Below are 15,507 nucleotides of genomic sequence, written 5' to 3' on the forward strand. Positions count from 1 at the left end.
CCTGAATGATGGTCCTAGAGGTCAGTGATTTGATGCTCTTTTGGTGTTTTGGCGATGGTGGCGTAAGAGAGTGCTGTCTTAACGTAAGAGAGTGCCGTCTTAACAGGTCGTGGGAAATCTCCCATATAGGCATTGGATTGGGTGGAGACCTGGTGACTGCATGCGTATGCCCTGTGTATGGGGACATGTCACCCATATAAAAACACACCTCTTCAATCAATATCTGAAATGCAAATAAATAAATATAATATTTATATTGTAGTGGGTTCTATAGAGACATAATTCCCCATGGTATTGTTTTGATGTGTTGATGGGGCACTGTCACTTTAAGGAGGTTGGTTTTGGGGTTGGGCTGAGAGGAGACGCCCTGTGTGGGGTTTCATTGATAAATGTTTGATTACTACGAGCTGTCAGAAGCTAGCACGGCATAGTTCTGACAGCTGTCACTTGTGCTACTGCGAAATAAATGACACACGGCTTTGTGTTGTCAAATGATAGAAATTGTGCGTTTCTCTATTCCGACGATTTCTACAATATAATATATATATAAATAACTGTCTTTTACTAGTACCTTACTACTATGTACTATGTTACTATCCGTATACTACTACCTACCATGCTAATATGTCTATTATACTATGCACTCAGGGTGTAACACTCGAGTTCAACACTATTTGACAAACAATGCCACTGATCATAAGCTGCCAGAGATGCACATCTCCTGCTGACCAGAAAACCACACACTTTTCTGATAGTGGGGTGCCTGGACACTCAGTCATTTAAAATGTATATGCGAAAGTTTAGTTTTCACTTCTAATTTGAAGATAAGGATCTATAGAACAATTTGGGCTGGACAAGAGGCAGGGGAACTATGTGAGAATGCTATTCATCGACTACAGCTCGGCATTCAATACCATAGTCCCCTCCATACTCATAGCCAAGCTCAGGGACCTGGGCTTGGGCTATGACCTCTGCCAGTGGGTCTTGGACTTCCTGACTGGCAGACCCCAGGTGGTGAGAGCAGGCAACTGCACCTCCTCATCCATCACCCTCAACATAGGGGCCCCCCAGGGCTGTGTTCTGAGTCCCCTCCTCTACTCCCTGTACACACACGACTGTGTGGCTCAGCGGAGTAGCAATACAATCGTCAAATTTGCTGACGACACAGTGGTGGTGGGCCTGATCTCTGCCAACGACGAGAGGGCCTACCTGGAAGAGGTCAAGGTCCTGGCGGGATGGTGCCAGGAAAACAGCCTCTCCCTGAACGTCAGCAAAACAAAGGAGATGATTGTGGACTTCAGGAGGTCGGGGGTCAAGGACTACAGCCCCCTCAGCATCGACGGGGCACCGGTTGAGAGAGTCAGCTTTAAGTACCTCGGAGCCTACATATCCGAGGACTTGACATGGACCACACACATTAACAGTGTTGTGAAGAAGGCACGACAACGCCTCTACTTCCTCAGGCGCCTAAGGAAGTTCCAAGTCAGCCAGAAGATCCTTAAGAACTTCTACTCATGTACAATAGAGAGCATCTTGACCGGCAACATCACCTCCTGGTTTGGGAATAGCACTGCACAAGACCAAAGCAGACTACAAAGAGTGACACGTTCAGCCGAACGCACAATTGGAGGGGGGCTCCCCACCCTCCAGAACATTTACTACAAGCGTTGCAAGGGCAAGGCTAAGAGAATCATTAAAGACTCCAGTCACCCGAACAACTGCCTCTTTGAACTGCTGCGGTCAGGCAAGCGATACAGGAGTCTCAAGGCGAGCACAGAAAGACTCAGAAGAAGCTTCTATCCCCAGGCCATCAGGCTGCTAAACGAACAATGAATGAACACTACACAACAACAACCACCAAACGCACATAGCACACACATCCACACGCACACACTCACTTAAACAAACACACTGTAGCACCCACTCCACACACTTATAGCACACACCCACTTTAAACAAACACACTGTAGCACCCACTCCCCACACTTTATATTTATGGATGAAGGATTGCACTACAACTCGTACACCTTACTGTAAATTGTACCTAAAATTGTACCTCATCCCATTTCTGCTTTGCACTAGATAGTACTGTACATTAGTACACTGCATAGTATTGTGTATTGTATATTATATGGTAACTCAGAACATTGTACATATGTCTATACCGAACACTGTGACCTCATTTTCTTCTTCTAAATTCATGCTATATTATGTTATTATGTTATTTGATACTATCTTGTCTAGCACAGTCTCTGGAGCGTAACAGTAAGAAGCATTTTGTATGAAAGTATTCTGTACTTCTGTATGACAACTATTAAAGAACTTGAACTTGAGTGTCAAGAAACCAGTTGAATTTAATAAAAATGTATCCAAAATGGCCACAATCGAAATCATGAATTCTTTAAAAACGTCTTAATGTTCACACAATTGCTGTGTAATATAATTTTGTATTGCTATTTTAAGTTAATGCTGTGTGAGGAATCAACAACTGGAGTTCAAATATTGATGTTTTGAATATTCTGGTATGGCAAAAATCAAACATGGCTGCAATTTCTGTATTTATTTCGAATTACGCTTCATAACTTTTATTCTATTAAACCTAGAATGGTGATGTTGGTGCCTGTACCTAGGTTTTCATAAATGAGTAATTGAATACAAATAAAAGAAACATGATTGGAGCATATCTTATATGATATTTCACACAATGAGACAATAAATATGTGGAGAACTAGAGTTAGATATGAGAACTGTAAACAGTTGATTGTGAAGAACAAACGATGATTGTGAAGAATGTCCTCATCACAAGAAAGGCTCTGCATCTCAGCACCAATGTCAACGCCATGCCAAAGACCTGATGGAGGTGTTGCTGAGCAATGGGAATCCCTTTGAGGAGGGCAGTAAAGACCTGGTTACATTAGACAATAAGGTGTGTGAGTCTGCGGCTGCTGCCGTATCTGTCCATCAACTCGAGTCTACGGGACAAGAGCAGTACAACAATTTCAGGAAGAGTGCTTGAATCAAATGACAGACTTCTGACAGCACCGATCAAGCGAAATAACTTACTGTTGTTCCATGAGAAGAAAACACAGAAGAAGACAGCAAATAAGCTGAGAATGCAGCACTTCAAACATCATGCAGAGCTCTATGGGAAAGCTTTTATTGTGATAGACACAATACACGTCAAGTAGAGATATTTCTGTTGACGGAGGAGTTAGTTGCGCCAGGTGTAACAAGACATTTTCTCATTCCTGTCAAATAAGTTGTTAACAGATGGACAGTTCCCAGATGACAAGGATGTCTACATCACTGCAGGTGATCAAGTCCACCATGTTGGAAACAGTCCACCAATGGATCAATGCAACCATGAGGAAGCTGACACTCGTGTCCTATAATACATCTCCTCCACGCCCTCCAAACATCATCACTTGGGAGGGTGCATACTGGAGATACAGATGTTTGTCGTAATCCTTCTGACTAATTTCCATCACATCAAGCCACTAACAGATACACACCCACTCAGGGACGTGCACAGGACTTTAGAGGGGCAGGTGCTCAAAGGCTGAAAAGGGCACTATACCTGTGTGTGTTTTAACCGAGCAAGCGTAGCGCACAAGCCCGATTTTTAAGGGCCCTTTTGGGGCGGGGGGGGGCACCTTTTTATGCTTTTTGGGGGGTTTTGGTGATCAAATATTGAATATTGAACTATAATAATCAGTGCAGGAGCTCACTTATCCTTGAAAGACACTTTTATCACTGACTTAAAAGGCCCATACATCTCCATAAATGTTCAGGGGGGAGGGAATAAGTGCTTACCCTACAGACCCCAAGAAGTGCTGTATATTCTGTATTGTTTAATATAAATGCATTTTTTATTCCAATCCCGATTTGTATTTGAGATTCCCAAATCCCATCGGACTTGACTTCTTCGTGTCCCTCAGTGAGTGTAATACCAGCATTCAACTGTATGCGCCACAGCGGTTTCTATCATCATCATCATCATCATCATCATCATCATCATCATCATCATCATCATCATCACCACCCACGCTATGCATAAAATATAGGTCCGCGGAGAGGCACGCTGAGGAGGCCGTGCAAACTGCAATGGAATACGGGGCATCTCTCTCTCTTTACCTAATATTTTGATTCTATCCTGACATTTTCAATTGGAAGGGCAGTCGATATGCGTAACGAATTTTATTTTATTTTTATTTTTCAAAAAGGGCACTTTTTTTATGAGGCTCAAAAAGGCAGGTGCTCAAGCACCCCTTGGGCTCTATGTGTGCACGTGCCTGCGCCTCGGCCAGTCCTTCGTACCAGTGGCCATCAGGATCCACAACAGTCTGCCAGCAGCCAGAGAACTAACGGCAGCAGAAATTGAGAACTACTAGGAATGTCTGATCACTAAGTGTGTCTGACTCTTACCACCTAAACTGCACAGACTACAACATATAACGTATGACATATACTGTATCAGATTCAGATTCAGATTCAGATTCAGATTCAGATTACTTTATTCACCATATTGTACAGGTACAAATGGCACGTGATTTGACATTACAGTGCATGATTTTTTCACAAATAGGAATAAACATAATAAATAAATAAGTAAGTGCAAAACAGGACAGAACAGTGCGACAACAATAAGACAGTAAAGTGCAGCGGTTGGGGACATGGATACAGTGCAGCACAGTTCAAGTCCAGAGGTCCAGCCCTAGCAGCTCGCCATAGAGGGGGGGGGGGGGGGGGGGGGGGGAGCAGGGGGACACCTGACTCATTTACCAGGCGAGCTGCTGAGGGGAAGAAGCTAAGTGTATGGCGGGATTTTAATGTCTTGGGCAGCCGTAGCCGCCTGCCGTGGGGGAGCATGATGAAGAGGCCGTGACCTGGGTGGGCGGGGTCTGCCATGATCTTCCTCGCCCTCCTCAAGGCCCTGGTGGAATGTAGGGACTTGAGGGAGGGAAGGGGGCAGCCGATCACCCTCTCCGCTGATCGTATCACCCGCTGCAGCTTGGCCTTGTCCCTGACCGTGGCTGCAGGGAACCAGGTGATGATGGAGAGGGTGAGGATGGACTGGATGATGGCGGTGTAAAACTGGACCATCATAGTCCTCGGCAGCCTGAACTTCCTCAGCTGACGTAGGAAGAACATCCTCTTCCGGGCCTTTTTGTTGAGAGCGATGGTGTTCAGCTCCCATTTCAGGTCCCGGGAGAGTGTCATGCCGAGGAAGCGGCAGGACTCCACAGAGGCCACCGTGGTGCCTCCCACTCCCAGAATGATCGAAGTGGGGGGGGGCTGCCTTCCGCCTGAAGTCCACTACCATCTTCACTGTTTTCTGGGCGTTGAGGTCCAGGTTGTTGCAGCTGCACCAGCTCTGCAGCCTCTCGATCTCCCTCCTGTAGGCAGACTCAGAGTCATCCCCCCTGGATATGAGACCCACCAGGGTGGTATCGTCCGCAAACTTCAGGAGTTTGACCGAGGGGTGCAGAGAGACGCAGCTGTTGGTGTACAGGGAGAATAGTAGTGGGGACAGAACGCAGCCCTGTGGGGAGCCAGTACTGATGGACTTGGGATCGGAGATGTTGATTCCCAACTTCACCCGCTGTGACCTGTTAGTCAGGATTCAGTCCGTAATCCACCTGGAGGTAGAGTCCAGCACCTGCAGCAGGGACATCATGCCAGTTAGGGTACCTTATGTATACTGCACCTGTGTATACTGTATTACTTACTCATATATATATTCAGATTGAAAGTGTTGACCATATTTTTTGTAACGTATAATATAGCTAACTGATATCAGACACTCATCTGCACCTTTGATATTGTTTACACTGCTTATTTTTAAATGTACTATAATTGTATTTCCTATATTTATGTCTTCTACTATTACCATGCCCATACCTGTACCTCCCCTCCCTCCTCCATGCTGCTATGATGCCTGAATTTCCCCAATGGGGATCAATAAAGGAATATCTTATCTTATCTCTTACTGCTTTCTAGGCTTGACATATGTTGGAAACATACTAAGTGGTATATAGAATATAAAAAACAACCCATTGCGTTGAGCAGTAAATGTGATTAATCACAGAATACAGCATTTGGCAATCGTATAGTTTTAATGAAGCATGTTGAAATGCTCACATACCTTGTTAATTTTATCAATATACTGTATACACACACAGTAAGAAATGAACAGTGTGAAGTATAAATAGTAACATGCATAGTATCGCATAATATGTTTAGCATCATATATTTAAAAGCAACATGACATTTCAGTCTTGTGACCTTCATTAGACCTGCATCCTTGTCTGATGAATGTTGTGTTTCATTTTGGTTACAGTTTGAAAGGGAGAGGTGATAAGGCATCATGTACCAGAACACTTAACCACAATAGAGTCAACACTACTATCAACCATGCTAAGCAATTAGGCTACAGTCCATCCCAATTATTTCCATCCTGGCACTATTTTAGTCTTGGTTGAAGTAGGACAGGACAGGACAGGAGAGGAGCGGACAGGACAGGACAGGAGAGGACAGGACAGCCAAAACCCGCCCAATTTTTCGCCGTTGACTAAAGACACACTTCAATCCAAAAAGAAATTAAAGAAAGAAAGAAAACTACTAACCTTCGTACTGTCTTTACTATATTACTGCCTACTATGCTAATAAGTCTATACTACTATGCATTCAAGAGTGTAGCACTAAAGTTTGACACTATTTGACAAAGAATATCACTTGCTGCAATTTGTCTTGCATTTAATAAGCATTTTTCAGTTACTGGGCACCTGTTTGATAGAGAATATATCAGACTTCTTCCTGTTGATGTTAATGTTGATATAGACGCTGATTGTTGTGTGAGTCCCGTAGATCACACCCCTCAATTCTCCTTTAGTCCCTTTTCACATGATGAAGTATTAGACACTCTCCAATCCATAGATCCCAGGACCTCTACTGGTGAGGATAATTTGGACTATTTTATTTTCTAATACTGGCTCCTCCGGTAATTACAGAGCAATTGATTGATTGGATAATTTTTTATCATTTTTATCTCAACAGGAAGATTTCCTAGTGTCTCGAAAACCGCCAATGTGATCCTGTTACATAAAGGTGGTGTTAGAGATGATTTAAATAATTACCATCCTATGTTTAAGTTTAAGTTGAGGTGAATGTGAGGAACAAAATTGCAAAGCGCTTTGGATAAAAGTGCTATATAAATGCACCATTTACCATTTTACCCTGCTTAGCGAAGGTCTTTCGTGAATAATCAACGTACGTGACTTCTATTTTTACTTGCTATACTTATTTTATTTTATACTTATCTATTTTTGTTTAGCACAGTCTCTGGAGCGTAATAGAAAGAAGCATTTTGTATAAAAGTATTCTGTACTTCTGTATGACAACTAATAAAGAAACTTGAAACTTGAAACTTGAAGTCCTTTCTCTCAAATCACTCTGTACTAAGTCCACACCAATCTGGATGTCTCCTTAGTTACTAATGACATAATATCGGCTATAGACAAGAAGAAACACTGTGCTGCCATCTTTATTGACCTGTCAAAAGCTTTTTATACAGTCGACACCTCCGCTCCGGCAACCTCCTCCAGCACTCCAGGACCAAACTCTTACTAGATTTAGCCCTTCACATTTCATGTTCTTTTTCTCTTAACAAATTTGTATGTTGTTCTACACTGTAGCGCCTTGAGATTTGTTCCACAGCGCCCCTACAAATTGAATATATTATTATTATTATTATTATTATTATTATTATTATTATTATTATTATTATTATTATTATTATTATTATTATGCCCAATCTGAATTTGTATCAATAAATAATATATACTATATATATATATTATATATTGTATATATATCATTTTAAAATGTTCTTATTTACTTTGATACTATTGCTATTATGTGTGCATATGCTTATATTACATTACATGTATTTATTGCTCCCATGTCTGCCTATTGCGAACACGGGGGCTCTCTAACCTCTGTCCCGGTCGCCTGAATACTTTCCACAACAAATTCGTGTTTCCGCGTCTCTGATTGGCCACGCACGTTTCTGGTCATGTGACATGTACGCCCAATCGTGGGGCCGCAAGTTTTTGGATGGTTAAGCTTAGGCGCTCTTGGGCGCCCCAGTGGCGAACCACATAACGCGCTGAGTCACGGCACGGCCGACCCGGGTTCGATTCCCGAACCCGTCGTTATTTGTCGAATGTCTTCCCCCCACTCTGTCTCCCGTTTCACCTCTCTCTCTCTCTCTACTGGACTGCCCAGTAGAATAAAGCGATAAACGCTAAAAAATAAATCTTTAAAAAAAAAAAAGCTTAGGCGCTCTTTCGAAGTTGGTTAAGGTTAGAGTTTGTCTTAGAGCAGGGCGATAGAACGCCTGCCCTGATTCCAATCTCTAACCTTAACCAACTTCGAAAGAGTCGCCTAAGCTTAACCAGTGATAAACTAGGCGTTAGGTAGTTTGCAGGCTGTTAGACCCGGAAATAGGCGCAGACCTTGCCGTCCCACGATTGGCGCACATTTCACATGACCAGAAACGCGCGTGGCCAATCGAGAGCGCAAAACTCGAACGCGGAAACACGAATTTGTTGTGGAAAGCATAGACGCGTCCCGGTCTCCCTGTCTCTCTGTGAGTGGTTGTCTCAAGTGAGAGTGTGTTGATATACAGGTATACAGCCAGCCCTGGTCCTGCCCCCGTTGGGCCTGTCAAGGTGGTGTGATGGTCAAGGTGGTGTGATCTTCCTTGTGCCGTCCTTGATATGGCAAACAGTGTCGACTGCAGCTGCTATTCTACCTCAAACCGGATCTGACTACCACAGGCGCGATGGATCTGCTCTACATCACCCTCAGTGGACCGGCATCTAACCATGCCCGCTCTACTTCACCTGGATCCGAGCGGTTCTCCTTTGAGCTCCGAGCGGACTTTGAGCTCCGAGCCCTGACTTTAGCCTTTATCTTATTTTCATACCAGCGCTCATATTCCTATGCTTTATTTTGTTTGTTCTTAGCTCTTTTTATTTACATTTTTTAATGTTCTTATGTACTTTAGATACTATTGCTACCATGTATGTATTTGTGTTTCATTACATGTATATATATACATACATACTGTTGTGAAGGATCAGATTAAACCGAATATATATATTTATTTATGGATATATATTTAATAGTATTTGTATATCGTTTGATATCCCCTGTATATTCCTTGTACAATATACACTGAATATCCCTTTAGTCTACTAACAGCCCATAATAGTTTCATTCTACCATTGGACGAGAACCTGGCGCCAGCAGCCAAGCCCCTTGGTTCAAGTTCAATCGTGCCGACGAACATGTCGTTACAAGCCCGGTTCCGCGTAGGAATACGTCTGGCGAAATACGAATGGTACTATTTGTTCACAGCGCATATATATATGGCGCAAGTAAAGTAGAACTTTCTTTTAGTCCATTAGTCCTTTACCCTCCAACCTAGTAACAGACGTGAAGCCTCACCCACGACGCACGTGTGGTGCAGTATGGCCTACTTGGCCTCAGAATAGGCATTGAGACATCGTGTGGATTAATAGTTGAATTGTCATAGTTTGGCACTATACAGTCGAGTGGGACGTATTTCTATTAAGTTAATAATAGTCTATTATGTATGGTGCATCGTTCGGTTAGAGTTATAAAGTGAGCAGTACCCCCATCGTTCCTGACGTTATCTGGAGTCTTAACCAGGCTGGGCAGACCACGTGTGGTGCTTGCATCCGAGGAGCTCCGGGCCAGGACGAGTGGACCTGTACATTGGATTACTTTACCCGGACGACGGCGAGCCTTCCACGGCTTGGATTATCTACGTGCTTTGGGTGCTTTGATTATGCCATGGATAACAGCCAACACTGCTGAGTGTTGGAACTACCCCCCCCGAGAGGAGTCCAGGTGAGACGGCGCTCTACCCCGAGTGAGGTCGCCTCACGTCTCTTCGTTGTGGACCGGCAGCTACCGTCCACCAGAGGGCCCAGCTGTATTCATCTGTGGACCGAGGTTCTGTGGGCACCGTGTTCAGCACTCTGAATTCTCCCAAGAAATCGTCGGCCAGATGGGATACCGCCAGCGGCTCTCCTAACCCCCCCCCCCTACTGACTTACAACCAGCGGGACCCCCCTTTAGTGTATCCAGCTATAATCATTTAAGTACCATCGCTATAGTTCCCTAAAGAACCAGGTTGTATACTTGCTCCCTGCGTAACCAGAGATTGGACATTCAATGTTGATTTACCTACGAATACTCATTTGCCTTACAAGTGCATTTCAAATCATAAATGTCATTAAGTGAACGTTGTATATACCCTTTGCTATATAAAATATTCGATTTATACATTTGTGTGGACTTCGTTTCATCAGGTGGGAAAGTGTTCATCATATCTATATCATGTACTGTGTGGCCAGTATTCAAAGTACATAGACAGTAGTGGTTTAATAATACCATACTTATCAATACAGTCAGGGAATTGTACCCCTCAGTTACAATTGGTCCTTCGAGCCGGAGGGTAACTAGTGTAATATTAATATAGTGTTATTAATATTGAAATGGCCTATGATGAACACTCCACGAAACGGTCCTCCTAACGTAGAACGCCCGCAGCGCAGACGACAGCCACCTCAGTACTTAGAGGATTACGCTGTCAGTCAACTACCTAGCCTTCGACAAACGGTAAACGCGGTAAAAGTAGAAAGTAAAATTATGTCTGACCTTAACGACCAGGCTTCCCCGACCACAGAGGCCCTAGTGGGTTCTAATGTAACTGACCAGGCTCACGGTGGGGACCAAGAGGGAGCTGACATGCCTTTACCCCCCGCCAATACCGAAGAAGTAGTCCCCGACCAGCCCCGGGAGGAAGACAACCCTACAGAGAGAGAACTCTGCACGGAAGAAGAGGAGGAGAGCGCCGAGGAAATAGAGCTCCAGGACTCCCCAACGAGTACAGCCAGGAGCGGCTCACCTCAACAACCGTCTTCCCCCAGCGAAGCGGAGAGGATGCTATCACAGGCGTTCCTCGTCAGCCTGACAGCCTCTACCGAACGCGATCGACTTCAGGGTGAACGCGATCGACTCCAAGCACAGACGCTTAGCGAGCGCGAACAACTCCAAGCGCAGCAACGGAGCGAAGACGAGCGCATACGCCTGGAGATGAGACGCCTTCAGACGGAAGAGAATATGGCAAGAGACCGGGCCGACGCCCAGCGCGCCGCTGCCGGTGCCCAAAGAGAAGCAGAGCGCGACCTCGCTCTCATCCAGCGCGAAACCGAGCGCGACAGATTACAAGCCGAGCGCGACAAGCTACAAGCGCAACTAATGGAGCAGCTGATCCTCAAGGCAACACCCTCTCCCTCCGCCAGGGGTTCAAGGAACTCGTCGAGACAACAGTCAAGGGCAGCGTCTCCTAACCGAGCAAGCGACCCTGAACTTGACCAACAGACCAAGCCTATACCCCCCGCAGACCCCCTTACCAGACCGGTCCAAGCGAGACCCAGCTACAAGGAAGGAGCGGCATACACTGCGGAGAAGCTAAATAAACGACTACAGGATCTAGAGGACCTGATAGAAGAAGAAGAGGGAGAGGAGGAGAACCAAGCCCGACGACAGCACAGTACTCCACCGGACCAGGAGGTCCAGTACAGCCCAGGCTATACCCCCGCGGCGCTGCGCTACAGACCCCCGACTCTATTCACGGGTGAGCATGACGCACGACCAGCCCCGAGGAATAGCACCTGGACCAGCGGGCCATGGTACCCTGCCGGTACCAGCCCACAGAGAGGCGCAAGAGGAGACTCGCCTAGGAGGTCTCTCCCCCAACGCTCGCCGATGTATCAGCCATCCACGGCATCATACATTGCCACGCCGACGTTTCCAGACTTCACCTATGAGAATCGAGCACAGTACACGGAGCTCCGGATGTGCTTAGAGACAATGATGGTGGACGTCGTTGATGAACGTCACAAGTATGCAATATTACTGAAGCACCTGAAAGTACCGCGAGCGCACAATATAGCGCTAGCCTATGCCACCTCTACGACCCCATACACCGCGGCTCTAGCAGCGCTGGACCAGAGATATGGACGTATATGGGATTACGTAATCCAAGAGATAAGGCATATTGATCGCCTACCCCCAGCAACAGACAATCGCTCATTAGACGACCTGTCGATAAAAGTGCAGTCCCTGGTAGGGATGCTGGGAGCGCAACGGGAAAAGGGCATGCACGAGCTATACGCCAACTCTAACGTCGAGAGGATTTTAGAGAAGCTGCCACCCGCAAGACAAGAGCGTTTTAGGCGGCAGAGAGACCACCGTGATCCTAACGGTCCCGAACCATCCCTCCTCGATCTAGCCGACTTCCTGGCGAGAGAAGTCAGCAGCTTACGACTGGATACGTTCGTGCGGAGCACGCCAAGCTCCAGAGAGGGACCCAGGAGAATAAACGATGGAAGAAGATCGGTGACTGTCATGCACCAATCAGAGTCAGTACCGAGCAGTAAGAGCCACAGTACCCCCTCGAGAAAAGAGAAGTGGAAGATGGTGTGCCCCTACTGTGAGAAGGAACACTGGCTGTCACAATGTGACCTGTTCACAAAGATGAATGCAGAAGAAGTGAGTCAATGGATAAAGTCCAACAGGCGCTGTTACCGATGTGCGCGCAGTCACATGGCAGCCGAATGCCGCCTAAAGAAGAGGTGCAGTCGGTGTGACGGAGCCCATCTAGATATACTACACGACAGTAACAGAAGAAGGCCTGCACCTGCACCATCGAGCGGCACCAGGGCAAGTGTCATGTACATTGACACCGCCAGCAGCAGCGGCGCCCAAGTGCTCTTAAAGGTAGTCCGTGTGACATTGAGCTACCAAGATAAAGTCATGGACACTTACGCCGTCCTTGATGACGGGTCAGAGAAGACCCTTCTGCTCGCGTCCGCTGCGGCCCAGCTGGGACTGCGGGGGAGCGAGAACCAAATGACGATTCGGACAATAAGAAGAGATTTAAAGACGATAAAGGGCGAGAATGTCTCCTTCACTATCGCAGCAAGCGGGCAGCCAGAGCGACGGTATAGGATTACAAATGCTTTCACCAGCCAAGAAATAGGACTATCGCAGTACACCTACCCCATCGCCAAGCTGATGGATAAATATGTGCACCTGCGTCAACTGCCTATCCCGCTCATAGACGGCGCCACCCCGACCCTGCTGATAGGCTCCGACCATGCAGACCTCATTGTCCCGATTGACCGGGTCCATACAGGACCCCGAGGCTGTCCTGCAGCAGTCGAGACCCGCCTAGGGTGGACACTACAAGGCCCCCTCGCTAAATCTCTCAACCGAACAGCAGCCACTAGCTGCCTCCACTCCAGAGCGACAGAAGAAGACACCACTCTCCTGCAGCATGTCGAGAGGCTATGGACACTAGAGACAATGCCCTTTAAGAACGAAAAGAAAGACATTCGTTCTAAAGAAGACATTTACGCCATCAACCTACTCGAGCAAGGGACAAAGAGAGTCACAGTCGGCGGAGTGATGAGATACGCAACTCCACTCCTGAGGCGAGAGGGAATGCCCACCTTTCACGCAAAGAAAGACGCCACGGAGCGGTATCTATTGAACACAGAGCGGCGCCTAGCCAAAGACCCCGCTCAAGAGAGTGTGTACCGCGCTGAGATTGAGAAGCTAATCACAGCGGGACACGTGACAAAGATTGACATTAAAGAGGCCGATCAGACGACCGAATCATGGTACGTGCCGCACCACAAGGTCCACCACAATGGCAAGGATCGCATTGTGTTTAACTGCAGCTACCAGATCGGATCCCAAAATCTGAATAAAGAGCTCTTGCCCGGCCCCACACTTGGCCCCTCTCTACTAGGCGTGCTACTACGCTTCCGCCAGGACAAGGTGGCTATCAGCGGGGATATCAAAGGGATGTTCCTGCAGGTGAGACTAGTGGAGGAGGACAAGCCCCTGCTGCGGTTCCTATGGAGAGAGAGGATCGGAGATGAGCACCCAGCCATCTACCAGTGGGAAGTCCTCCCCTTCGGAACCACATGCAGCCCGTGCTGTGCTACATTTGCACTACAGAAACACGTCGCCGAGGACCCAGCAGCAGATGAAGAGGTCCGACACAGTGTGAAGAACAGTTTCTACGTGGACAACTGTTTACAAAGCGTTTCGACTCAAGAAGAAGCCGAGGCTCTCCTAATCAAGCTACGCGCCTCCCTGATCAAAGGCGGCTTTGATCTCAGGCAGTGGGCCAGCAGTGACCCGCACGTATTGCGCAGCCTCTCCCCCGCGGACAAGGCTGCCAGCAGCGAGACCTGGATGGCGACAATCCCAGGAGAAGCCCAAGAAATGACACTAGGACTAGTCTGGCGCTTCAAAACAGACTCGCTCCACTATAGACACAAACCCCTGACCACGGAGCAGGGAAGGTCGACGGCGATACCGACCACCAGACGGAGTGTGTACAGAACACTCGCCAGACAATATGACCCGTTGGGATGTATTCTACCTTACACCACCAGGGCAAAGATGATTGTACGAGCACTATGGGACAAGGACCAGGGCTGGGACGACCCAATACCCGCACACCTTGCCTCTACATGGAGAGAGTGGGAGACGGAACTCCGCTCACTCCCAGGCGTCAATATACGCCGCAGCTACTTCCCACCCACAGTGAGGCCAGAGACATGCAAGATGGATCTACACGTCTTCAGTGACGCCTCCGAAGTAGCCTATGGATCGGTGGCCTACTTGCGTGCCCAAGAGAAGGGAGGAGAGATACACACTGCTTTCATCCTGGCTCGCTCAAGAATAGCCCCACGAAAGCAACAATCTATCCCGCGTCTAGAGCTCTGCGCAGCCCTAGCAGGAGCGCATCTAGCCACGTTAATCCAACGTGAACTCACCATTCCGGTGCACAGAACAATCTTGTGGTCAGATTCCACGACAGTACTCACATGGATCAAGTCTGATTCATGCAGATACAAGGTCTTCGTGGGAGTCAGAGTCACCGAGATTCAAGAGTTAACAGAAGCAGCGAGCTGGCGGTATGTGGACACCAAACACAACCCAGCTGACGTCATCACCCGGGGAATGTCCCTGGATGACCTCACCCGTCGCAACATCTACAGTGACGGACCAGAATTCCTCAAGCTCCCGGAAGAAGAGTGGCCTACGCCCACCCCACGGGAAGCAAGTAAAGAGGAGGCTGAGAACAAGAAACCTATGTTCTGTGGACTGAGCACAGTCGCCGCCACAGACCCCAACATAGATGATTGCATTACCCTACAGAGTGCGCAGCTAAAGACATTCCTGTGGCACCACCCAGAGATTCAGTCCACCACTGACATTTCAGCAGCTGACTACGAAGAAGCAGAACTTCTTCTACTACAACGAGCCCAGAGAGACTCGTTCCCTGATGAGCTAGACTGTCTACAGGGAGGAAAGCCCGTCCCATCA

This window comes from Notolepis coatsorum (assembly GCF_963971535.1).
Source record: "Notolepis coatsorum genome assembly, chromosome: 6".
In the NCBI taxonomy this organism is placed as follows: Eukaryota; Metazoa; Chordata; class Actinopteri; order Aulopiformes; family Paralepididae; genus Notolepis; species Notolepis coatsorum.